This window comes from Cnephaeus nilssonii, assembly GCF_951640355.1.
Source record: "Cnephaeus nilssonii genome assembly, chromosome: 6".
Classification (NCBI taxonomy): Eukaryota; Metazoa; Chordata; class Mammalia; order Chiroptera; family Vespertilionidae; genus Cnephaeus; species Cnephaeus nilssonii.
The window spans coordinates 32921823-32947111 of NC_137077.1; the positions used below are offsets into that span (position 1 = coordinate 32921823).

The 25289-nt window shown below is 40.1% G+C and overlaps 1 protein-coding gene and 1 pseudogene across 3 annotated transcripts in view; one reads left to right on the top strand and one right to left on the bottom strand.

The window, feature by feature from the left end:
* The window catches only part of KRAS (KRAS proto-oncogene, GTPase), a 42040-nt gene extending 40943 nt beyond the window's left edge, over window positions 1–1097 (bottom strand). The window contains exon 1 of one of the 2 annotated variants that reach the window (XM_079774798.1): window positions 912–1093. The gene's annotated coding sequence lies outside the window, so the exon portion shown is untranslated. Of the gene's footprint in view, window positions 1–911 lie in introns of both variants that reach the window. The other variant, XM_079774796.1, reaches the window with a different exon arrangement.
* The window catches only part of LOC307102092 (large ribosomal subunit protein eL28-like), a 78014-nt pseudogene continuing 53720 nt past the window's right edge, over window positions 996–25289 (top strand). The window contains exon 1 of the transcript in view: window positions 996–1204. The product of the transcript in view is annotated as a large ribosomal subunit protein eL28-like (transcript). The remainder of the gene's footprint in view (window positions 1205–25289) is intronic.

Sequence of the window (25289 nt, forward strand, 5' to 3'; positions counted from 1 at the left end):
TGCGGGTTTTCTGCGTGGTGTTTTAACCTGACAAAGCAAAACAAGAACAGACCTTCTGGGATTAACTTTTTCCTTCTCATGAAGTCACGGGCTCTACAGGGTAGGGTGTTGGCCACCTGTTCTTCCACCACCACCATCTCTACCTCCTCCTTTGTGGCGGCCACAGCAATGTCACAGCCATGCATGGGGGAGGGGAGCAGTCAGGAACTCGGCTGCAGATGCATTTGTTTCCCCCCCCCAAACACAATAACCTCCAACAGTGGTCTCTAAGCACTTTCCTCTGCTCTTCCAAAGCATGACCTCCCCTGACTCCCACCTCCCCTGACACAGTGAAAGGGGACCACTAGCCGTCGGGTCTGCGCTCGAGGGCGAAGTTGATTCCTCCGTCCTGGAGATGCTACAAGCAGCAGGGAAGGCGGCCCCGAGGCCAGCCGAGCGCGGGGCGGGGAGGAGAGGTGCGGGAGCGGAGGGAGAGGGCGACAAGGACGCCGCGGGGGAGGGGAGGGGAGACAGCGCGAGGGGAGTACCCTCCACCGCCCCCCGCCGCCCCGCGGGGCAGCCCGCCGGGCCCGCGAGTTTCTCCGCGGCCGCCTCCCCGGCTCTCGGGGAGGAGGAAGGAAGGGGTTCCCCGTCCAGGAAGCAGTACCAGCGGCGACCGCCTCTAGCCTCACCCTCCCCAGCCCCGCACCGCCTATTCCTCCTTCCCCGCGTCGCCGCGTCCCCGCGCCTCCCGCCGCAGACCTCCCCCCACCCCCCGCCCCACAGAGCCCGGCCCCCGCCCTCCCGGGTCCCGCGACCCTCCCCGCCCCGCCGGGACCCCTAATTCATTCACTCGCCGCCGGCCCCGCCCGGCGCGGGCGCGGAGGGTCGGGTCCAGGGCAGGGGCCCAGGCGAGGAGGTCTGCTCCCTACCTCTCTCCCGCACCCGGGAGCCGCCGCGCCTCTGGCCCCCGCCGCCGCCTTCAGTGCCCGCACCGCGCTCGCGCCCAGTCGGAAATGGCGGGGGCCCGGAGTCCTGGCCGAGCAGCCGCCGCCGCCGCCGCCGCGCCGCTCTGCCTCCGCCGCCGGAGCCGCCGCCTAGGGAAATCGAGCTCCGAGCGCACCGATGGGCCCGGGGCCGAGCGGCCGCCGAGGGCAGGGCTATCGACGCGCTCGGCGCTCGATTCCTCTCCGGCGGGCGTGCGGGGCGGGAGCGGCGGAGGGCGGTGTGGGAAGAGGGAAGGGAGCGAGGCGGGGAGGAGGAGCGGGGAGGAGGAGCGGGGCCGGGCCCGCGGAGGAAGGGGTGGCCGGGGCGGCGGAGGGTGGGGGAGGCCAGCCGGCGGGGCGGCGGGGGTGGGGGGGTGTTACTGTTGGACCCACGCGGCGGCCCGCCCCCGCCCCCGCCCCCAGGCTCTCGCCGCAGAGCCCAACCCGCAGCCGCAGATTCGGACCCCAGCCGCCTGCGGTCGGCCACACGCACACCACCAGCGAGCCTGCCTCACCCTTATCGCGTCTACACGGAGAAGCTGCGAAGATCCCGCCGGCCCTCGGGATCTGCCGACACTTGTTCACATTCACTATCATTTACTGCACGTAAATAAACAGGCAGTCACCCATTGGGGGAGGGGGCAGACGGCCCCGCACCCCCGGGCTCTCAGATCTTGGCTGGGTTGTGACCCGCCTCACACTGAAGCTGGGAACCTAGCCCCGAGCCCTGACCAACCTGTCGAAGAACCTTTTTATCACTCAAAGGGTCTGTTGTTTTGCTTTTGCCCTTTCATCACAGGTCACTCTGAGCAGGGACCTCAAATACACCCATTGCCCCTGAGGGCACCATCAGAAGGCTAATTATTTTTAAGTAGAAATGTCCTTGACAGTTTGGACCCGAGGAGAATTATTCAAACATTAATTTAGAAGATTGAGATTAATCAGTTAACATTCAGGGAGTTTAACACATTGAACAACGGGACAGTTAAACCTGCTAGCGTACCCAGAATCTGCTGTGGATAAACGAGCTAGAAAAGGTGAATGGCCCCCATCACAAAACACGAACAAAACAATTCTTTTGGATCCCAACTATTAGGGCTGTTCATCAACCTCACACCAACGGTCATCCTTTCTTCCTACTCCTTCTGTGGGCTGTGATCTGCAAAGCTGGTTTGGGTCTCCCTCTCATACCTATTGGTACCAGGTGGAAGAGGAGGAAGAGGAACGCACGTCCACTCTAAACACCCAAAGCTCCCTCCATCACCTCCTTACAAATCTTTGTTCAAATGTGTTCTAACGAGTTCTTCCCAAAAGATCATCTATGATATTGGCTCTCTCCCTCCTTCCCCCATATCTAGCTCTCTTCCTGCTTTTTTTCTAGAGCAATTATCACCTTCTAACATACTAAGTAAGTTGTGTGTCTTTTTTCATTTCTCCTACCAGAACATAAGCTCCATGAGGGCAGGTATTTTTTTTGGGGGGGGGGGGGGAGGGTTTTTTTTTTTGTTTTGTTTTTTTTTTTTTTTACTTAGAGCTGAATTCCCAGTGCCTACAATACAATAGGCACTCGATAAATATTAGTGAAATGTTGATGTTGTGTACCCTCCTGAAATCTGTGATTCTAAATCTGTACTTAGTTTAAGTGCCTTAAACTCGCTCGAATCTCTGTTTTCACCTTCTTACGAAATCTGCCTTTAAACCACACCCTGTGAAGTCTAGAAAAGGGGCTGCACATAATGGACACAGTAAGTTTTTGTTAAGTGAATGAATTTTCACTTATTTGTATGTTGCTTTGTAGTCACTTAAATATGAATCACTGATTTATTTTGTCCAACTTCAAGTACATGATGAGCTTTTGTCCTCTCTTTCAGCTGTTAATACAATGTTCTCCCTGTAGTTAGTCCTCCATAAGTCTTAAAAGGACAAATATAGACGGGGGAGGGGGGAACGAGGGGAGGGGGGAGCTTTATATTGCACTTTTATGCTGATTATGAAAATTCTGGCATTAGCAGAAACCTAATCCATTCATATGGTCTCAGTTATCACCCAGCTTCCCCTCACACACTTTATCTCTCCTTGCTTTCACATCTACAGCAATGCACACATAGGCTATGTCAAGCCTTTCTGCCCGTCAGTCCTGGGTGCTTTCTCGGAAGCCAGCAGCCTCCCTAACACTTCCTTCACCCTGGGCTTAGAGCAGTGGATTTCAAAGGTAAGCACTTCCTGAAGCATTTGACATACTTTCAAAAATGCAAGTTCCTAGGCCCCTCATCCAAAGATCCCATTCAGTTGGTCTAAGGCCGTGGTCGGCAAACCGCGGCTCGCGAGCCACATGCGGCTCTTTGGCCCCTTGAGTGTGGCTCTTCCACAAAATACCACGGCCTGAGCGAGTCTATTTTGAAGAAGTGGCGTTAGAAGAAGTTTAAGTTTAAAAAATTTGGCTCTCAAAAGAAATGTCAATCGTTGCACTGTTGGTATTTGGCGCTGTTGACTAATGAGTTTGCCGACCACTGGCCTAAGGTGAACCAGAAATCTTCCTTTTTATCAAACCAGGTGATCTTAAGCCCGTGGCCAGCAGTCTGTACATTGGGAAACTTTCTTCCAGATACTCCAATTCCTCTCTTCCCCTCCGGGAAGCGGCACTTTCTGCTTTTGGGGGGCTTTCTCTTCCTCACGCCTGGTGGCTGCATCGAACAGTCTTCCTGGCTCTCCCTTTCCTTGCTCTCCCCCAGCCCTATACTGTGGTCACGATGGGAAAAGAGTGAGAAGGGTAACAAAAAGTACCAACCTGGGGATTCCAGGCTTGCTCTAAGATGCAACTGTATTTCTACCCTCTCCCATTACACTCTTCTGGGAAGGCGGCCACATACACATGTGCACATGCCCACATCCTTTTGATCTTGCTTTATAAAGATCACCCTGACCCTTTCCTTTATAAGGTACCCTCTTCTGCAGATATAATCAAAGCAAACCACAGGAAAACCCTTGTGTTAGTTGGGCTCTTACGCAAAATGTCAGGCCATGTTCAGAGCACTGGAGACTCTGAGGGTTTATTTTAAGGAAATAAGGACATTTCAGAAAGTCACATCATCCGCCAGAACTACTGCTCATTCCAAGAATCTACTGCAGTTCTTGCAATCCAGCAACAGGCTGGGATGCCTTGCTCACCCCCCTCATTAGCGAGCGTCTATTGCCCATACTAGAGGAATCTTGCCATTCTCCTGAATCAGCATCTCTCTGCTTCTTTCTCATATTGGTCTCAGCTTCTGCTACCTCCGCTTCTAGTGACTACTCCCTATGACTTACATTTAAAACCTCCCAAGAGAGAGGATCTGAATACATTTGTCATTTCACCGTTCAACAAGAAAGGCCTTTATGGGACACAAGTTTCCTGACGGGACACCTAATTGGTGGCCAGCCTTGTTTGTGCCTGGTTTAGAGACCATTGCCTTTGGGTGCCACAGTGGAACTCACTTTATAGATTTAACATGACTCCAGCAGTAAAGGCATCTGGGCAATGTTGGACTCTCTGTTTAACTTTCTGTGACTGTTTAACTCTCTGCAGCCTCAGGTCTGACTGACTACCCAGAAAGCCAGAATGCGGCCCAAAGGTAATTGTCAGGCCCTAGAAAGGAGGTTAATGAATGTGTAGAGTGTGGAGAACCGTGTGATGTTGTCTGTTACCGTAGAAGTGCATTGTTCTTTGTAGTGATCTACGTGACTACCCACCATACGCTTTTTACTATTATCCCCTGTAAAAAAGAGACCCCGTCCTGGGAGGGGGTAGGTTCTTCCCGCAGGCCACCACGGGGAGCAGGCAGCTGCTTTGCCCAGGTAGCTAAATTTCGCCTATTTAAGCTCCCATGAACTTGAATAAGGCACCGCAACCGTCAGGGCAAGTTAAACAGGAGGAACCACCTCTGGATACTTACGTGGATTCGATGTCAGTTTTCTCACGTGGGAAATTCGTGCCACTAACTAGGTGTTATTTAATTCACTTACCCAGCATATATCTCCTCTGACGCTTATTTCATTTCACTTTGTATTCTTTTCTTGAATATCTGTTTTCCTTAGTGGGCAGTTAATTCCTCAAAGTCCATCCTGATTTTAACTCTATATCCTATAGCTCTTTGCACATTGTAGGACCTCTATAAATTTTGGTTTAACGTGAGTGAAATCATAACAAACCTTCAGCAGTCTCTACATAGTCACTTCATTCTCATCTAGCCCAATTCCTAGATCATTTCTAAATGAATATTCTGTCCTCATCGAAAATGCCTGTCCAAAACCAAATTCCCCTTCTTAATCCTCCCAAACTAATACCCCCTCCCAAGTTCTCCGTCTTACCTGAAGGGCATGATGGTCCTTCAAAACTTTATATTCAAAAACTGAAATTAATTTTTAACCCACTCTGCATTCAAATTGATTACAGCTCCTTTTAATTATATTTCCTAAGTATTTTATCTGCCTCTTGCACATTCTTCCCTTCACACCTGCACTTCTGGAACAACTTCCTCATGACTTTCCTGCATCCTGGCTTTCTTCTCTTCAATTGAGGCCATATGCTGTTGCCAAATTAATCTTCCTTACACATGTCTTTCATCATCGTCAAACATTTCTTCTGTACCTTCTCCATATAGGCTGCACTCATACAGATTATATATTTTACAAGTACAAAGAATTAATAAGCTTAGTACCTAAAGATGATGATAAATACCTTAGAAATTTAGTGAGGAATGATCCCTGGTCTTAGCTAAGCCTTCACTAAGAGTGAATCTTGCTTACAAATCTTAATAACTCTTTGTATCCAGTTGAATCCAGGCCAAATTCTTGGTACCTAGCTTTTGATAGCATCCATTGTCTGGCACTATCCTGCCCTGTGACTTTGTCTCCCAACTCCCAAAGCAGGTACTCTCTCCTCCTCAAGCAATCCTCCTCTCTATGGTACAAAACTAGGTTACTGTATCTTTGCTCCTTTTTCACCCAGCATCTTTCTGCCTCTGTCTTTGCTAAAATTCTCTCTTTCAAGATCTAGAACAAGTCCGACCTCCTTTATGAAAGCTTTGTTAATTGTGCCATCTTTTTTATCCATCTATTATTTCATACGGGTTACTTATGTTTCCCCCAAGTAAATTCTAAGTCCTAGAGGCGAGAGCCATATCTTAAGTGTGTGAACCCCACCCACCCATACAAGCATAGTCCACTGTAATTACTCAATAACTACACGAGTACATATAATGTCCTTATCAGCAAGGTAAACACAATGAAAGCAATGCTTGAGGAAATTAGAACGGTAACAAACGCAGAAAAGATCAGAAGGGGAAGAGACCTCGGGGGAGGGGTTTTGTGAATGGTATAACAGTACCTGGTGGCAGTGGGAATTGTACACTGGCTAAATTTACTAGTCGTGTGAGCTAGCACAAACCCATGAGTCTCTGCAAGCTATGCATTTAAAAATGGAGCGATGACATAAGTTACTATTTGTTAAACTCCTCCAATGAGCCAAACAAGTTTCATACACTACTTTCAACAAAGAACAAATCAATCCATCGGTGTCCACTTCTCTTCTTTGCTGCTACCACTACATTCCAAGCCACCATCCATTGTCCCTCTCCCAGGGGGACAGTCATCCGTTAATGGATCCCTTGCTCTACACTGGCTTCCCTACAATCCATTTCCCCTGGGCAGCCAGACTGAGTCTTCTCAAAATGCAAATTGAATCATGTGACCAGATCAAGCTCTCCAAAGGCTTTTCATTGCTCTCAGAAGAAAATTAAAATGCATTTAAGTCATTTCATGCTGTAGTTTTTACCTACTTCTGAACACATCACGAATGATCCCTTTCCTCACTAGGCTCCAACTACACTAGCCACCTTTTTCTTCCCTTTACGTACCACGTTCATTCCCTCCTCAGGGCCTTGAACAAGCAATTTCCTCAGCTGAGGATGCTCCTGCCAGCGTGCCTCTTCTTGATTTCGGGTGTCAGATTAATACCACCCCTTCAGGAGAGATTCCCCCACACCTAGCCTAAATCAGCACTCCCCACCCTATTCTCTGACTTCTACTCTCCAACAAATCACTCCTTCACACAGAGACTTGTTTAATCATGCTGATCATACCTGAAATTATCGTGGTTGTTTCCGTGTTTGCTTGTCTGTTTCCTCCCTGGAATATAAATTTCATGAGCCAGGGAACACTGAATCCTCCATATCCAGAGAGACCTAGGCACATAGTAGTCACTTAATAAAAATCTGTGCGTATGCTGCTCTAAAGGAAATAATAGGACTAATAATCCACTCTAAGTAAGGACTTTGCAAATAAAGTCTCTTGCTTTTGTTTCTAGTTACCTAATACAATAGTACTTCATTGAATGTTTTTCTATTTAGAAATATTAGAAATTACAAGTACAAATCCCTTCCTTCTAATTTGCTAAGGAGGTACTCATTGGACAACCCATTGATTACAAGCCTAATTTTCCTAGTTTTTGACTTTTCTCCTTAATCAATTGTTAAATATGTTGCAAAGTGCTTCTATTCTATTCATGGTAAAGTGCATTCAAATAGGGCTTTATTTGTGCACATGAATTTAACATTTTAGAGTCTAAAGGCATTAGTTCCCTTTGGGATCAGACAGCTAATTTGGTATCCATATGTCCTCAGCTGAAAAGAAGCAAGTCACTCTTTTGCTAGATTCTTCTAGTCTCGGTGGAAGATTGTTGGCCTTGTCAAATGTCCCTTGAAAGCCAAGATGTAGGAGTTTGTGAATGTACCAAAAAGAATAGAAGACCAGTCTTTCACATGCTGAAAACTCAAAGGAACATCTTTGTTTTCACTGATAGAGTCATAATTCTTATATTAGCGGTCTGTGAATGTGTGGAGAAGTTGCAAATGGAAATATAAATGATTATTTCATTTTATTCTGAATTCCTTTCATTAACAATTGTAATGTCTGCATAAAATAATTCTATGTATGCACAAACCTCAACAAACATAAATATTACCATTTGCCCTTAAGAAGCCCATGTTAGTTCATCTAACATCTTAATAATAATCATTCATTCATTCAGTCAGTCATTCAACAAGTATTTATTAAGCAGTTACTATATGCTAAGTACTCTTTGGGATATTTGTTCATTGATTCAAAAACACAAAAATCTCTGCCCTCTTGGAGTATACATTCAAAAGTAGTGGTTCGAAGATTTTCAGAAGTAGTGGGTTTCAGGATACTTTCACACACTTAACATGCATTGACTTCCTTATTTAATTCACTTAAAATAACAAAAATAAACTCATTGCATCTTAACATGAATAACATCTTAATGAAAATTATTATAGTTTAAAAAGTAGTGAGAAAAATAGCATTGCTTTAACATGTTTGCAAATCTCTTTCATGTGTGGCTTGAAAAGAGAAGTTCGTCTTGCATCTTCTCCTGGGTTAGTTCAGAAAGTACACATAGCCTCTAGAAAACGTCACCGTACACTCAGAAGAGAAATGAAAGTGAAAAAAGAAAAGAATATCTTGGTATTATTGTGAATACAGGTTTGACTTTGCAGACCTAAAAATGTCTTGATTGCTTCTCAGCCTTTTGACTAAGATCAAGTGAAGTACAAATGCCTTGAAACCCCCAAGGGTGCCTGGACTATACTTTGAGAACTGTTCAAAAGAATTTTTAATTTTTATTTTTGCTAATAAAATAAGGCCAAATTTAACAGAGACCAATGCAATAATTGGCCTTTCCTAAATTTATCATTTTATTTCTCAGGACCAGCTCTCGGAGTCTCTGTGCGATGGCATCGCCTGATAATGGTGATCAGGAGGAATTATTGCTAAGATAATTTACAGAGGTAAAACAGATGCCCCAAATAATGGACTTCTTTGCAGTCATTGAAAACCTTTGTTTTTAGGTCAATTTTGTGTTCTTGATGATCTCAAAGTACTTACAGACATTAATTAATTGAACTTCCAGGATGCCAATGAAATGTTTCCAAATACAGATTTTATGCATTTTGCAGATAGTTTAACTGACAGAGTAGCAGTTTGTCTTGGCTTAAAGGAAAGTTGTGAGCAAAACCAAAGAATTGTCATGTATTTTTTGTAACTGTAAATACACTATATGTTCTCTAGATTGTTTTAATTTACCAGGTTTGTCAGGAACATGGATAATGTTGTAAAGTTACTACTTATTTTTTTAAAATATATTTTTATTGATCTCATAGAGGAAGGGAGAGGAAGAGAGAGAAACATCAATGATGTCAGAAACATTGATCAACTGTCTCCTGCACACCCCCTACTGGGGATCAAGCCCGAAACCCAGGCATGTGCATTTAACCATGACATCCTAGTTCATAGGTCAACACTCAACCACTGAGTCATACCACCCAAGCAGAAAGTTACTATTCTCAATGTCTCAACAATACTTAGTTTCTTTTATTTTTCTTCCTTCATTCCTTTGTTCCTCCCTTGCTCCCTCTCCACTTCTTTCTTCCTTTCTTTCCTTTTTTCAAGACAAATACCAAAACTATAAAACTCCGCAGACACTAAATCTTAGCCCAGCTCCATAAAACACCTTGGCTCTCTAGAAGTCATCACTAAGTGACATCATATTCATATTGTATCCCATCTACTGATGTTCAAGTCAGTCGCAATCAAATCTTGTCACTCCTCCAATAGGTTCCTATCGCATTCTAAGGCAAACCCCTGACAATGGCCCACCAGAGACCCCCTTGGCTTCCTAATCACGTGTCCTCCTCCTCTTTCCCTTGCTTGCTCTTTTGTTGCCACACTGGCCTCCTCTTGCCCTCTAGAGAGACCAGCAGACACTCACTTCAGGGCTTTGAATGTGCTGTTCCTGCTGCCTGGAAGGCTCTTTCCCTCAGATAACTACAGAATTCTTTCCCTCACTTCCGTCATGTCTTTGCTGAAATGCCACTTCCTCAGTGAGGTTCCTGATCACCTTATTTGAACTGTAATTTTCACTCCAGAACTCTCGTTTCCCTTTACCTGCATTCCTGTCTCCATGGAAAGTATCACCATCTGTCGCACAATACTTTTTTTGCTTATTTATTTGCTCTAGATCTGTCTTTCCTCAACTAGAAACTAAGCTATACAAGAGCTAGGATTTGTGTTCTATTCCTGTTGAATTCCTAACAGTAGAACACATAGTATATTCTCAAGAACATTTGTTGAATGAAAAAGTAAAGAAATCCTAAAATGCACATTGATGGTGTTTCAGAATAAATAAGAATGTGGCCAACCAAGAAAATATGTTAAAATATAAATACATGTTTTCAGAAAATCATCCTGAAACATGCTGTTACCTGCACAAGCTCAGACAAATGGATCCTCAACCCGCTGTTTCTCCCGGCTTCAGAATGGTATGAAGCTTGTACTGTTTTTTTTTGTTTTGTTTTGTTTTGTTTTTTGTTTTAAAGAGAGAATCTGTTTAAAAAATATATATTTTTATTGATTTCAGAGAGGAAGGGAGAAGGAGAGAGAGATAGAAACATCAGTGATGAGAGAGAATCATTGATCGGCTGCCTCCTGCACGCTCCATACTAGGGATCCAGCCCACAACTCGAGCATGTGCCCTTGACTGGAATCAAACCCAGGACACTTCAGTCCGCAGGCCAACCCTCTAATCACTGAGCCAAACCAGCTAGGGCTGTACTGTTTTTCAAAAGTTAATGGTAAGACTACCCAAATGAGTTTTGTTAATAGATAAAATTGTGATCAGTGTGCAAATTCTCATGATGTTATATGAAAGAAGGCATTTAACCACCTTTGAACATATTTTGCATATTTCTTGTTTTCTCTTGATGCCTTAGAATAGCAATTTTCAACCTGTGTGCCGCAAGAATTTTTAAAACATGCAAAACCTGACTATTGAGTCAGGAGCACTGACCTCTTTTCCCTTAGACTGTCAAATAAACAGCCAACACAACAATAGCTGTCTGGTGTGAATGACTCAAAAGGCTGAAAATCGCTGGTTTAGAATACCTATTACCCTGAAATAAGTTTTAGGAACAAAAACAAACAAAGTAAGTCTTCAATAACCAAACTAATTTTAAAATCAAAATTTTTTGTGACTCACTGTACTTACACATAAAATTAAAGAGCATGGCCCTGTCCAGGTCGCTTAGTTGGTTAGAACATCATCCCAATACACAAAGGTTGTGGGTTTAATCCCTAGTCAGGGCACATACAAAAATAAACCAATGAATGACTTATTGAGTCAAATAAGTGAAACAAATTGGTGTTTCCCTGTGTCTCCCTTCCTCTCTCTCTCTCTCTCCCTAAAATCAATCAATAATTTTTTTAAAATAAGAAAGCAAAATTCTATGCAATTGTATGTAATTGTTGATAGAGCTTGAAAACAGAGGTTAGAATGAGGAAATGTACTAGTCTATGTCTAGTTAAGACTGGGAATGTGCACGTGTATGGATGGTGGGGGAGTAAGGTGTGTGTGTGTACTTTGCTGACACTGAGTAATGCTTGGTGGTGATAACATCATCAGTCTAGCAGTTCTCACCGAAGCAAGGTGTTGTGATGTGTTTAATTATGAGGAGATACACAAATCATTTGTGACTAATACTAAAGCATTTCATTCTTAGGTTGGCTTTAAAATTTTTAATTCATGTTCAGAGTTATTCCTAGCACATGTTTCTCAGGCTGACATGGGTTCTTGTATGCTTTCTTGAGTAGGAGTGGCAGCTAGTTCCCATGGGAGGATGTGATGAATGTGATTACCTTCAATTGTTTGTGTCTCAGGAAGACTGAGAGTCATTGGGCAGGTCGTTTTTCTAAGGAAAAATCCAAAAGCCTACCAAATACCGTAAAGAGAAAAAGAGCCTTGATGGCATTATCAATAGACAGTTGGCCCATCTTTTTCAAATAGTTCTAGAGTGGAACATTTGAAAACCATTCATCATGAGTTTGCTTTCAGGTGGTTAGAGGCAGGCTGCTTCAATGCATGTGCATTCACAGTGTGAAATGTGAATTTATAAAATTCCCAAAGGGGCAATGTCAGGCACTGAGACATTAACACATGAAATTCAACATCCCAAGGTAGGTTGCTTTTGGTTTTCTTTCAAATCTAAGAATCTTCAGAGCACCTGAGAAAAAAGCATTACTTTGTAAAAAGAATTTGGGACTGGCTAGGTTTCGGTAACATCACTACCCAAAATAGTAAACAATGTGTGGAGTGGTTATTGTTTTTTCCTTATGTGCTGTTGAAGAAACAAGCTGTTAGGGGATTTTGCATCTTGCATGCAATCTTGTTGCTATAAATTAAAAGAAGATGCGTAGTGTTGCTGTGTTACTAACATATCATAAGGAGCTATTATATGTAAATAAATAATGAAGATGTGTATAAATGCAAGACACTAACACAAATACTGGATAGTAACACTGCAAAGTACATGTAGTTTTACAGTGACAATAATCCACATTACCTTCCACCTGGGCTTTTGCACTGGGTTCTAACTTGATTTTTCCCTCTTCAAATCCACTTCATTTACCATTTTCAGATTAATCCTCTTGAAGCACAATGCTGGCATTCCTCCCTTGTTTAGAATTCATAAATGCCTAAGGATAAATACCTACAGAATGAAGTGCAAACCTGAATCAACATTCCCAACCTCTTTTCCCACTAATATTCCCCTTCAGATGCTTTACTTGAAGCTAAACTTCTTTACTTCCCTATTTGTCCCACTATTATGACTTTGTCCACTGCCTGGAATTCTTGTTTCCATGTCTGAATCTTCCCCAATCCTCAAGCCTTTGCTAGGACAGGTCGTAATGGGCAAGACAGATAGGCTCAGGTGTAAGACCTATTCCTTGGGTTTATGGGGAAGTGAATACCTTCAAAGATGCAACCCTTTAACTACTATTTTCATAATGTTCTCTCCAATGTGTTTTCATCGTAACCTTAAAAAATTTCACAACAACATAAAACTTTTAAAACAGTTTAAAAGTCCCAGGTTTAGAGCATATGTTTGCAGGATAAGTCCTGCCCGTCACTCCTAACTAAGCACCCTCTGACTTCAAGGCTCTGCTCAGTCTTCATAAAAGCTTATTTCCGATTCTCTCAGCAGGGAATAATTTCCACTCTTCTTAACTCTCATTATACTTTACCCATTTCCCTTATTCAATATTCATTCAAATATCTGTGGATCTTCTTAGCGTCTGATGTTGAAATTGCAAGATAAGAATTGTGCTGCCAAGCATTTAACCTTTGATCCCTCCTACTATTTTGTAGTGTTTGGAGGGATCTTCTCCATGAGCAAAGAATAGGCACACCCAGGTTAGCCTGTAGCTACTAGGAATGTATTGTGAAGCTCCACAGGAAGTAAAAGGAAGAATAGTCTCAACAGTCAAATCAGCAGAGAACAGAACCTGAATCCAGGACATAGCAGTGCTTGGGACCCTCCAGGCTGAGAAGTTCTAGCCACCTGCTCAGCTGGCCAAACCCATTCTTTCAACTCCAGTAACACATCCTTGCTCGCTCCTTATTCTACTTTTGGGCTGTCACAGTAACTTCATAACCTTCTATCTCTGTTTCTTCAACTCTAGCCATGTTACAAACAAACTGACTCTCTGCATGTCTCACATTCAAACTTCCGGAAGGTGAACTTAATCAAGCGAGCCACTGAAGGACTCGGTTTTGAACTCCATTCTCTGGAAGAGCTTGTTCCTCAGACCACTTCTGGGTTTAGGTGTTGGTCTCAGGTTCAATCTTCAAAACATTGAGAAGCATATGCATACCATAGGCATAAAGAAACTACCTTAAGCTGTTTTTCTTTGAAAGAGGCTATGAATAAATGAGGCAATCAAAGCTTCTTAGCAAATATATCTTTATTATAGTTGCTTGTAATATTTCACATCCCCTACATGATTGTAAGCCCCTTGAAGACATAACTGTGTTCTATTCATCTTTGCATCCTCCATAGAGATAGAGAGTAGCTTAGTACCTGGCACATAGTATATGCCAAGTTTATACCCTGAATATAAATCCTATGCCTTCCAACAAAATGCTGTAAAATACATCTGTAATTGGTTATCCTCTAAGGTGGTCATGTATTACGCCTGTTCTCAACAGCAGTTAACACTGAAATAGAGTTTCACTGTTTTTGTATAAAGTTCTAGCCAGAAGGGTGCAAAGCCAAAGGTGGGAGTGAAGGCATGGGGCGTTTGTCAGTTTGCTTTTTCTCCACTGTGGAATATGTTATAAACAGTTTTATAAGATTTCACTACAGCCCAGGGCCTCTAAATACATAAAAAAGGCTGAGTTAATTGGCAACCAACGTTTTAAATGCAGTAGAAAAGAATTCCAGGGGTGGAGCAAGAATGTAAAAGAAAGTTTATCTTAGATCCCGTAACCGCATTTCTAGTCCAGCTCTGACTTGACAGCCATCCAGGGGGCCATATGAAGATACAGACGACATTCTAAAACCAGAAATTTATGAAAGCATTTTCTGTTGTATTTTTCCCCCTCTCTGACTAGTTGGTTATTTCCCATTCTTCTTCATATCTCTGGATAGTATTTTTTAATTGTAGTCCTATGCTCACATAAAGCAAAACATTTTTGGATTTTTTGTCTGTAATAATACTCTCCTAGAACCTTTTTATTACTAGGTTCTTTCTCATATTCACTTTGCAAGATTTCTTCATTTCTCTAGCACAAATTATCTATAAATATACTTTGTCATACATTTTTTTTCTATGTGCATATTTCTTTTAGTAATAACTCTTTCCTGAAAAGAATGCCAATAAAGACAAGTCCATAAAAAATGTAAAATGTTTATGTAAAATCTCATTTTACTTTCAAGTCACTTATCAAATATGAATGCTTTCACCCCAAAAGAGAATGATTTATTTTCCTTTCCTGCATGATTTCCTCAGTGTATGAAAGGAGAAACACAAAATCATTTTGTTATACATTTAGTATGAAATTTTTTCATTAGAAACACTGCTACTTGAACTGAAAGAATGAGAGAAATGAATGTTACATGTAGAGTTAGAAAAATGTTATGGGTATGTGAAACAGCACCAACTCTTTTTAGAGAAAATTCTAGTCTAAAGCATTAACAAAATGAAAAAATGAAGATTTTGCCTTTCTACTGGAAGAATAGATTGAATTATTTCAGACATCTCTATTTCAGTGTATGATCCATCAATTTTAATTTCTTGAGTTGACTTCAGAAGTTATCTATGTAGTTTTTATATTAAAAGTTTTGTTACCCAAGAAATGCAGGCTTTTGTAGCATAGCACTTCAATATTATACATAATGTATGACCACCACCAGTCTCAATTTATATTCAGCGAGTCTTTGTTGCAAAGCATCCATACCATTAACAGAGATAAACATATTTACACCAAACTTTGCATTTTCTATGATAAATGAATAATAGTCCAAATGGCATTCTATTTTATCACTAAATGTTCTTGTTGTGTTTTTTTTTGTTCTTTGCAAATTAAGCTATGTTATTCACGTGCATAAACTGATATTGTCAACATGCAGAGAGCCCTTCAAGAATCTCAATATACTAGTAATCCACCATCTGTGCATTGCTCTTGCAGGAATCTGTGGGAGCTAACAATATGTTTCGAGTCAGAGGTACTCTTATAGTTGAAATGTTCTACTAAAAAGTTATTTTCTGTGCTTACTTGGGAACAAGACTCCTGTGATGTAAAATTTAATAGCATTATTTGATTTCACTTTAGAAGATAATTTTCTTTCCTGTAAAAATAATTTTTAAAGCCTAAGCCAAGGGATTTTCAAGGTAGAACACCAATTATTTTATGACAGTAAGAAATAGAAGCATAACTAGCAATTGAGTCTGATCCTTAACTTACTCATTCACATGTTTAGAGTCGAATTATGTGGTGAAAGTCTTTGGCAACTTTACTTTTAACTTCTGGTCTGTTCTCTAATGGTAAAACTTTCCTTTAAGTATTTAGAGCCATTTTCAGAAATTAGGTCCCCTTAGGAACTGAGTGATCCATAAACTCCCTTTCTCCGGTTTTGTCATTCCTAAGGACCTACACCACTCTCTTCCCTCTTCTCTACTTCACTTTAATATTTGATCAGAAAAGAGAAGTGCCTACACCAATGATAAACTAGATTATATTAAAATTATTTATAGATATTTATATTTGGACTTCACTGACAAACAATACAATGGAAATAGACATACTACTATTAAAGATATGCCCAGCCATAAAAGAAAATTAAAGTTACAGACACACTAGCAGGAAACTGACTTAGATGAAAATTTTGATTTTCATTTGGATAGGAGGTAGAAATAATTTGTTTTATCAGTCTCCCAGCCTTACTAGAGCCTGTAGCAACTGGGGGACGTCCCCAACTTTCTAAAACCATCTCAAGACTAGACTAGGTACCTTTGCTCCCATCTGCTTATTCCTATAGGAACACTTATTATAGCATAGATTTATTTCTCGTGTACTAGAGTGTAAGCTTCTTGAGAATAAGAGTCATATCTTGTTCATTCATTCATTCATCCACACAACAAATATTAATCAAATGTCTATTATACACCAGTCACTATTCCAAGCACTTGGGGTGCATCAGGGTAAAAATAAAGCAAACTCCCTGTCCTCAGGTAATGTGGGACCAGCGAAGAGAGAACAATTTGTGGTGATGACTCAGGTGTGCAGAACAGCAGGCGTGGCACAGGGTCACTGTTGCATGGCCTGCGTCTGTACAAGAGGGGCTCAGAATACTGGCTCAGCAGAAATAGGGGCGGGTAAGGACATAGAAAAGTAGTTTGAAAGGTACCAGGAAACTCCCTTTCACCACCTCAGAGTATAATAAGCCTTAAATAGCTGGGCAGAAGCCAATGAGCTGGTTGTAACTGGGTAGGTCACACTAAGAGATACAAATTTTCTTCTTGAAGTGGTGGAAGATTTCCTATCCTATTAGGATTATATTTTATATCTGGAAATGGAGGTTAAGGGTTAAAGGAGGAGGAGATGGACAATGGATAAAGAAGCTTTCTTAAAATATAAAGGGTAAAGGTTTATTTTAAAGATAAATTTGAAAACACTTGTAAAGATATATATATATATATATATATATATATATATATATATATATATATACACACACACACACACATATATCCCTTTGTTCATTGAAGCATTATTCACAATAGCTAAAATATGGAAACAACTGGAGTATCCTTTGAAAGATAATTGGATTTTTTAAAAAAGTGGTACAGCCCTAGTTGGGTAGTTCAATTGGTTAGCATCATCCCAATATGCCAAGGTTGTGGGTTTGATCCCCAGTCAGGGCACATACAAGAAAGAATCAACCAGTGAATGCATAAATAAGTGGAACAATGAATTGATCTCTCTCTCTCTCTCTCTCTCTCTCTCTCTCTCTCTCTCTCTCCCCCCTCTCTCTCCCCCTCTCTCCAACTCAATTAAAAATTTTAAATTAAATAAAAAAGATGTGGTACATATATACAACAGAATACTACTCAGCCATAAAAAGATGGAATATTGCCATTTGTGACAACATGGGTGGATCTTGATAGTATTAAGTGAAATAAATCAGATGAAAAAGGACAAGAATCATATGATATCACTCATATGTGGGATCTAGAACAAAAAGTAAAAAAAAAGTGCCCTAGTCGGTTTTGCTCAGTGGATAGAGCATTGGCCTGTGGACTAAAGGGTCCCAGGTTTGATTCTGGTCAGGGGTATATACCCAGGTTGCAGGCTTGATCCCCAGTGCGGGGCATGTAGGAGGCAGCCAATCAATGATTCTCTCTCATCATTGATGTTTCTATCTCTCTCCTCCCTTCCTCTCTGAAATCAATAAAAACATGTTTAAAAAACAAAAACTACAAAAGAATGAACAAATAAAACAAACAAAAAACAGGCAAACTCATAGATACAGACAACAGAATGGTGGTTACCAGAAGGGAAGGGGGGTGAGGGGCGGAGGAAGAAGGTAAAAGGGATCAAATACATGGTGATGAAAGGAGACTAGGTTTTGGATGATAAGCACACAATAGAGAATAGAGATGTCATATTATAAATTTGTACACCTAAAATTTGTATGATGTTATTAACCAATGTTAACCTCAATAAATTCAAAAATAAACAAACAAACAGACAGAACTGGGTTTATTCTCAGGTCCAGTGATTTTTTTTTCCAGATTCTATGTTTTAGAAATTTATTTTTTAATTAATTTCTTTCTGAGGTTTTCCATTCACAAAAGAAATCTTTTAGTTTTAAAATAAACTTTATATAAAAATTGTGAAGATGGTACAGTCCAGTAATTTTAAATCTGTGAACTCTTGAGCAAGTGACTTAACCTATTTGATTTCTGCTTTTCTTATCTGTAAAATGGAAAACATAGTGGGAGCTGACTTTCATAGATTTGTGTAAGAATTAGAAATAATATTTATAAAACATGGCACACTTGGTGGTGTTAAGTGAATTCTAGCTCTTATTATTGGCCTCCAGCTCTGTGATTGGGCTCTGTGAAAGACTAAAGCCATCCCTGGACTAACAGCCAGTCATTTACGGCTCTTCCGTCTCTGTTCCATCTGTCCAAGGGACACTTGGGCAGTGGCCACATCTCCAGAGTGACCCAAGTACACTCTGTTCAGGGTCAGAGACATGCCAGGGTTGGAAAAAGAAAAATCTTATTTTAAGAATTCTTGACTATGTAACTGTTAAATCATGGCCATTCTTTCAGACAATTGACATACTTATTAGGCTGAAAGAATCCAGAATCGCAACCCTTCATAGTGTCTGGCATTCCTGCTCAACAGTCAACTGATTTCAGCCAGTAATGAGTAAGATCATATGACTCACTAATAGTGAGAGTGGCCAACTAGCCAATTGGAGAAAAACAGAGACTTTTCAAGAGAGCATTACCAGTGATACTTCAGGCTGTGTTGATAAAACGTGCGTGACTAAATCACAATGGATGGTTTTAAAAATTTTATTTTCACTTGACTTTTATAAAATCTTCATTTTTTTTTAAAGAAATGTGATTAGAATTCACTGCTATGGAAGAAATATTTTTATAGCGAACATTATTTGGACACTAACAAGATGCCAGATGCCATTGCAAGGGCTGTACATATATATCTTCATATAATCCTCACTACAACTCAGGCAGGCACCATTACTCTGTCCACCCTATAGATATTGAAAATGACACTGACCTGGCTAGTGTGGCTCAGTGGTTGAGCATCACCTTAGGAACCAGAAGGTCACAGTTTGATTCCCGGTCAGGGCACATGCCCAGGTTGCAGGCCCAGTGTGGGACGTGCAGGAGGCAACCGACCAATGATTCTCTCTCATCATTGATGTTTCTATCTCTCTCTCTCCCTTCCTCTATGAAATCAATAAAAATATATTTTTAAAAAAGAATAGAATAGAAATGACACTGAATTTTATTCAGAGCCTTTTTTTTAACACCTAGATTAAGAATATGGTTGGTTTCTCCTTTGTTGCCCATTAATTTTCTGGAATTCGAATTACATTTATTGTTCATAACTGGAAGGGAGATTTTCTTTAGAGATTACTTCATTTTTTGTCAAAGAAAGGAACAAAATTTGGTAAAGTTTCAAGCCAAGCATTGAAACCCTTTTAAGAAAACATCTAATTCAACTATTTTCTGAGGAGACAGTTTCACTGTCCAGAAATACCTTTGAGTTCAAAACTTTTTTAACGTCAATCAATTCCTAGGAAATGATACTGAGGTATGTAAGATGGTTAGAAATATGTACATTACTATTCTCTTAAGGCCATTTGAATGCTAAAAAGAGAAATTCTTTTAGAAACTCATTTTGTTTTTGCAAGCCTATAATATTTGAAAAATAATTTGAAATATTTTGTGAAACCTCATATCCCAAGATATTCATCCATCCTCCCAAACTGTTAGAACGTGTGTTTTATTTCCACACCTAAACTTATCCAATTTGGACCTTCTCCTAGAACTAAAAAAACAACAACAAAAAAAACCCACCTTTAAAGCAGGAGAGAAAAAAAGCTTTCAAATAAACTGTGATGCTTGGATTTGAGTGGTAGTCTGCAGTTCTTGCTTTTGCTCATAGGACTTCTTTTAAAACTATAATAGCCGCGATATAAGGCGCTCCTTCTTAAGTTCCGGGCGCTGTGCAAGCTTTCAGTATTGTATTAATTAGACTCTTTCAGGGTGCAAAGAACAGAGATATGATCATTTGGCTCAATTAATTTAGGCTTATTAAAAAGGATATGATATGGGGAAGTAGAAAAGAAAGATAAAGCTGTCATTGGCAGGCACGTGGAACACTAACTTTTCATTATAGCTGCTCAGCAACAACTGAGTACTAGTCATAGCTCCAAGTCTAGGAGTATAAGCTACCCTTTGGTGACTTCATAGGAGCCTTGGGCTTCTTGCCACGCACATGAGTCAACTGTCCTGTCTCTGTTTCCCTCTACCTGCTTATTTTTCCAACTCTTGCTACTGACTACTCACTTTCTCTCTGCCTCATAGCTTCGCTTACTCATGGCTTCTGTTTCCTGTCTTCCTTCTCCCTACTTCTGCATTTACTCAATGCTGACTCTCCCTGGATATTTCACACTCTAACTCTGTAAGATAGAAGCACGGGCACGCCTCTCTGCCAGGCGTCATCATAGGCCATGAGTCTTCAGGTCATGTCAATCTCTGTTGAGCTAGCAGGGCTACATGGCAAAAATACAAGGCTAACACACCTGTAACCCACCTATTAAATAATCTCTCTGGTGCTTTTCAGGAGAGAGCAATACAACTGGCTAAGTGCCTTTAAAAGGCCTGCACATACGCTATTATTTAACTTTGAAACTAAGCAAATGCACAGATTTTATATAGAGTAAATCCTAGCAACATCCTCATCATCATCTTATCTACCTTGTATAATATCTAAAGTTCGACAAATACTATCTTACCTAAGTGTATTGCTCTGGTTTGTCAAATATTCTTGTTACTAGAGAATAGTTTGGTACACTAAATGAGTATTGTCGATTAAAACCAAACACTAGAATGATAAGGCGTAAGGGCATAATCCAGCAGTTTTCAAATTGAGGATGTAATACGGCAGTGGGGGCCTGGCAGGAAGAGAAAGGAAGCAGCAAAACCAGCTGCTCAACCAGAGCATCCAGGAATTTATCTGTTTTCTATTTTTCACAAGACCAGAAATTTCTGCCTTAAGAAAAGATTCCATAGCTTAACAAAAGGTTTGAAAGATATTTTTAGAGCTGTATGTTCAATTCTCAGTTCCTCCTCTCTCTTTGATATGTCAAAATGCATAAATTAATTATTTTTTTGTTTGTTTTGCCTTTCTTTCTTGGTTTTAAAAATGGGGATACTGGCAGTTCTTTGGTAGGTTTGCTGTGTGGGTCCAAAGAAATGGAGCATATAATGCAATGCACCGGCATCTTGAAACTGGGTAAGAGTTGGTTCCTGTCACATCAAGTACTAAACCTCTACTGGTCATGATTTCACCTGTCATTGCTGGTTTAGGTAAATATTTTTCAGCATCTTCATAAATAAAATGCTGGCTAACTTGAGAGTTATATACAGTGTGTGCTATAGAAATATATATATGTATACTAGTACATATCATATTATAGATATCAAACTATAGTACTGGGAAAATTTAGCATTCCAGAACTTTTTCATTGTATGCTCAAAGAATTAGGAAGAACATAAGGAAAAGATTATTGTGGATAATATGTATGGATTATTCACACATATTATCTAACATGTAACTCAGTTGTATTTTAAGTCATAATTTCTTGAAAAATAGAGTTTTTCAAATATAATGTATTGTCATTTTTATAATTATGGACCCATTCCTGGCTTTATATACTTCTTCTTAACAGCATTTTAAAACATTAATTTTACCTATGGATAATGTTCCATTTTCCAAATCTTTCCAACAGTGAAATCATCATACAAAACACAATGGTAGATATCAAGAACACGAATGCAATTAACTGAAGACTCAATATTCAGTGATTTTCCCAATTCTGTCGAATTTTAGGACTGTACATGTTCAGGGCACTTATTTATAGTTGAGGGAAATCCAGTGCAGAGAAGGTACATGAAGTCACACCACAGTTAATGCTGGGGCCATGAACAAACATCTATCTGCTGGTTTTCAGCCCTCTGCCTCACATCGAGACCAAAGGAGGAGCCACCTGCAATGATTTGCTGAGTTACCATTTGAGTAAGGAGTTGAACCGACTTCATTAGAAGTATGTAATAATTATCAAAACTAGAAAACTTGGAGAATAACAGCAGAAAAAATAGGAAACATTTAATGATATTTAACAAGGTTAAGAGTATCAACAAAAAATATGTATGGTATTCGTGTATTAGTCTACATCAAGCTTAATCTCCAATATTCAAATAGAGAATTCAATTAGAAAATTTAACAGAGTTCTCTTTAGATGATAATATCAGAAGTCCTCAATCACTCACTTATCTGAGAGAAAGTCTTACGTTTAATGTATTAACTACAAGGAAAGATGTATTTAAATGTCTACAACAAGTTAATATTTATTTTTCTATGAGTAATAGTGTCTGAGATTTAATATGTTTAAATAAGCATCAATATAGAATCTAATTTAAACTAACATATTATTCTTTGTTATGAAATGGAATTCAAGTGAATTGATTTGCTATCTTACTTTTATATTGGGCTATCAGCATCTGTGATGGTTAGTAATAATAATAATATATATATATATATATATATATATATATATATATATATATATATATATATATATATATATCCCAGGTAAGCATGCACAACAGACAGGAGATAGGAATACTGAGTATCAGTTGCTGACAACTTAGTCATTCACCATCTCTCTGAGAAAGTGCCATATTAGGCTTCTCACATACCTTTACCACCTTTTCAATGTTCCTACAAGGCTTTATGGGTTATCTGTTGATACATGAATAACATATTTCCTTTGGGTAACAAATGCCCCCCAAACCAGTTACTTGAAACAACTATGAACATTCATTATCTGACAGTTTCTGTGAGCCCAGGATTTGGGGGTGGCCTGGCAGGTATTTCTAAATCAGGTCTCTCATGAAGTCTCAGTCATGGAAGGCTTTTCTGGAGCTGGAGGATCTGCTTCCAAGGTGGCTCATTCACGTGGTGACAAGTTGGCACTGGCCGTTGGCAAGTGGCCTTAGTTCCTCTCCAAGTGGGACTCATCTGGAGACTACGTGAGTGTTCTCACAACATGGGAGCTGGCTTCTTCCTCTGCAAACATTATAAAAGATAGACTTTCTATGGCCTAGTTACAGAGTCAGACCCATCACTTCCACAAGACTTTATGGACCATATCTTTATTTAATCTATGAGGATACTACACAAGTTATGACTACCAGAAAAGATTCACTGGTGGCCAGATACCTAAAGGATAATGTATTAGCTAGGACTCTTTCGGTTCTCAAGTGACAGAAAAACAACCCATTCACTTAGGCAAAGGGGAATATATTGGTTTATATACTAAATTGTCATTAATGGTAGGATGTATCTGTGCTTTAAATATTAATGAAATCAGATGCACACTCTCAGAGTTCTCTGCCCATGCTATGCATCTGTTTCTCTTTGCATGTCAGTGGTATACTGTCAAACCCAACAATGGTGAGGCATACCCTTTTCAGTTTTGCCTTCTTTAAAGAAGACCTGACTCTTCCCTTAATTCCAATTAGGAAAGCTTTGGGGGAAAACTCTCATTGCCTAACCTGCATCATGTCATTGGTTTGGGTTCTACGGTGGCTGTTTCCACCAGAACCACCAGGTTGAAGTGTGAGGCAGACGAATTTCCAAAATGTCCCCAGAAGAAAGATAAACAAAACAATAGTGGTCTACTCTGCAAAAATTAAATATCTTAAGATACCTAAAACCAACCACTTTGCCACTTTTTAAAAATAAACTAATCCACCCTGAGTAAGCACCTATTTCTCCTCACTTGTACTATTTCCTTTTACTCACCTTTATCATTAATACACTCTTTTATTTTTTCCGTCAAGGACAGTATTTGTTAAACAAAAAAAGCCTTTTAAAATCCTTTTTCAAAGATATATTTTAAAAGCTATAGGTTATGGATTATTTTCATTGATTTTAGTGTAATTTGCAAATGTTCAAGCTAACAATGCAGGAACTAAATAATGTGAAGTTAATAAAATATTATTTCAATGGTAGCATGGACAGATAGAATATTTGAAATCTGAAATGGGATGAAATTTATGAAAAAGCCAGCACATCAAAATTGGTTCTCTATATATGTAATATTCAGAGTAAGAAGATACTATATGTATTTATATAAATGTGTATATGCATGTATATATATATATATAATATATTCAGAATAGAAAAACAAGGAAGAGATATACTAACTGCTGATAGTACATAATAAATATTAATGGACCAAAAAATCCAAAACTCCTTACATCTTCCTTCCTTTTTCTACATAGAGAACACAACTTTCAAATTGAAACTGTAATCAATCACTGCTAAGGGAACCTAAAGCTAAAGATAGATAAGGGGATAACAAGAGAGCACCTAATTGCTTTAATTAATTCAGTATTTCTGAGCTGGCCAGAGACTTACTAAATTACTACAGAACTTGCAAATATGCTTGAGGACTTGATTTCAGTGATCTTTGAGAAATCATGAGGTTCTTCCAGTAGGCTACACTGACTAGCTGTTGTTACTGAGTCCAGGCCAGGAGTATTTCCCTTTGTGGATGTGAATAAACCCAAGAGGTACTTTCAAAAAGTAGTCTCAAGCCCTGGCCAGTGTGGCTCAGTTGGTTGGAGCCTCATCCCATGCACCAAAAGATCATGGATTTAATTCCAGTAAGGGCACCTACCCAGGTTGTGAGTTCCATCTGCACAGTCAGAATGTGTGTGGGATGCAACCAATCAATGTTTCTTTCTTTTTCTCTCTCTCTTTCTCTCTCTCTCCTTTCTCCTCTCTCCCTCCCCCCCCCCCTCTAAAATCAATTTACAAAAAGCATGTCCTTGGGTGAGAATTTTAAAAAAATGTGATCTCAATAAACCACTTCATCTTTCTAGTAAGAACAATCAATGTTCATATGCCTCAGAAGCATGGGCTAGCGACGCTCAGTACAATCCAAGTGTTGCAGTCAATCCATACTAGTTATCAAGGGGATAGTCAATATCATTCACACTTCATAGATCTTGGGAGAGAGACCCCAGAAAGAACTTGGGGTCATTTATTTGAACCAAATTTGCCACATGACTCTTGTAAAAATCCTTGGAGAAAAC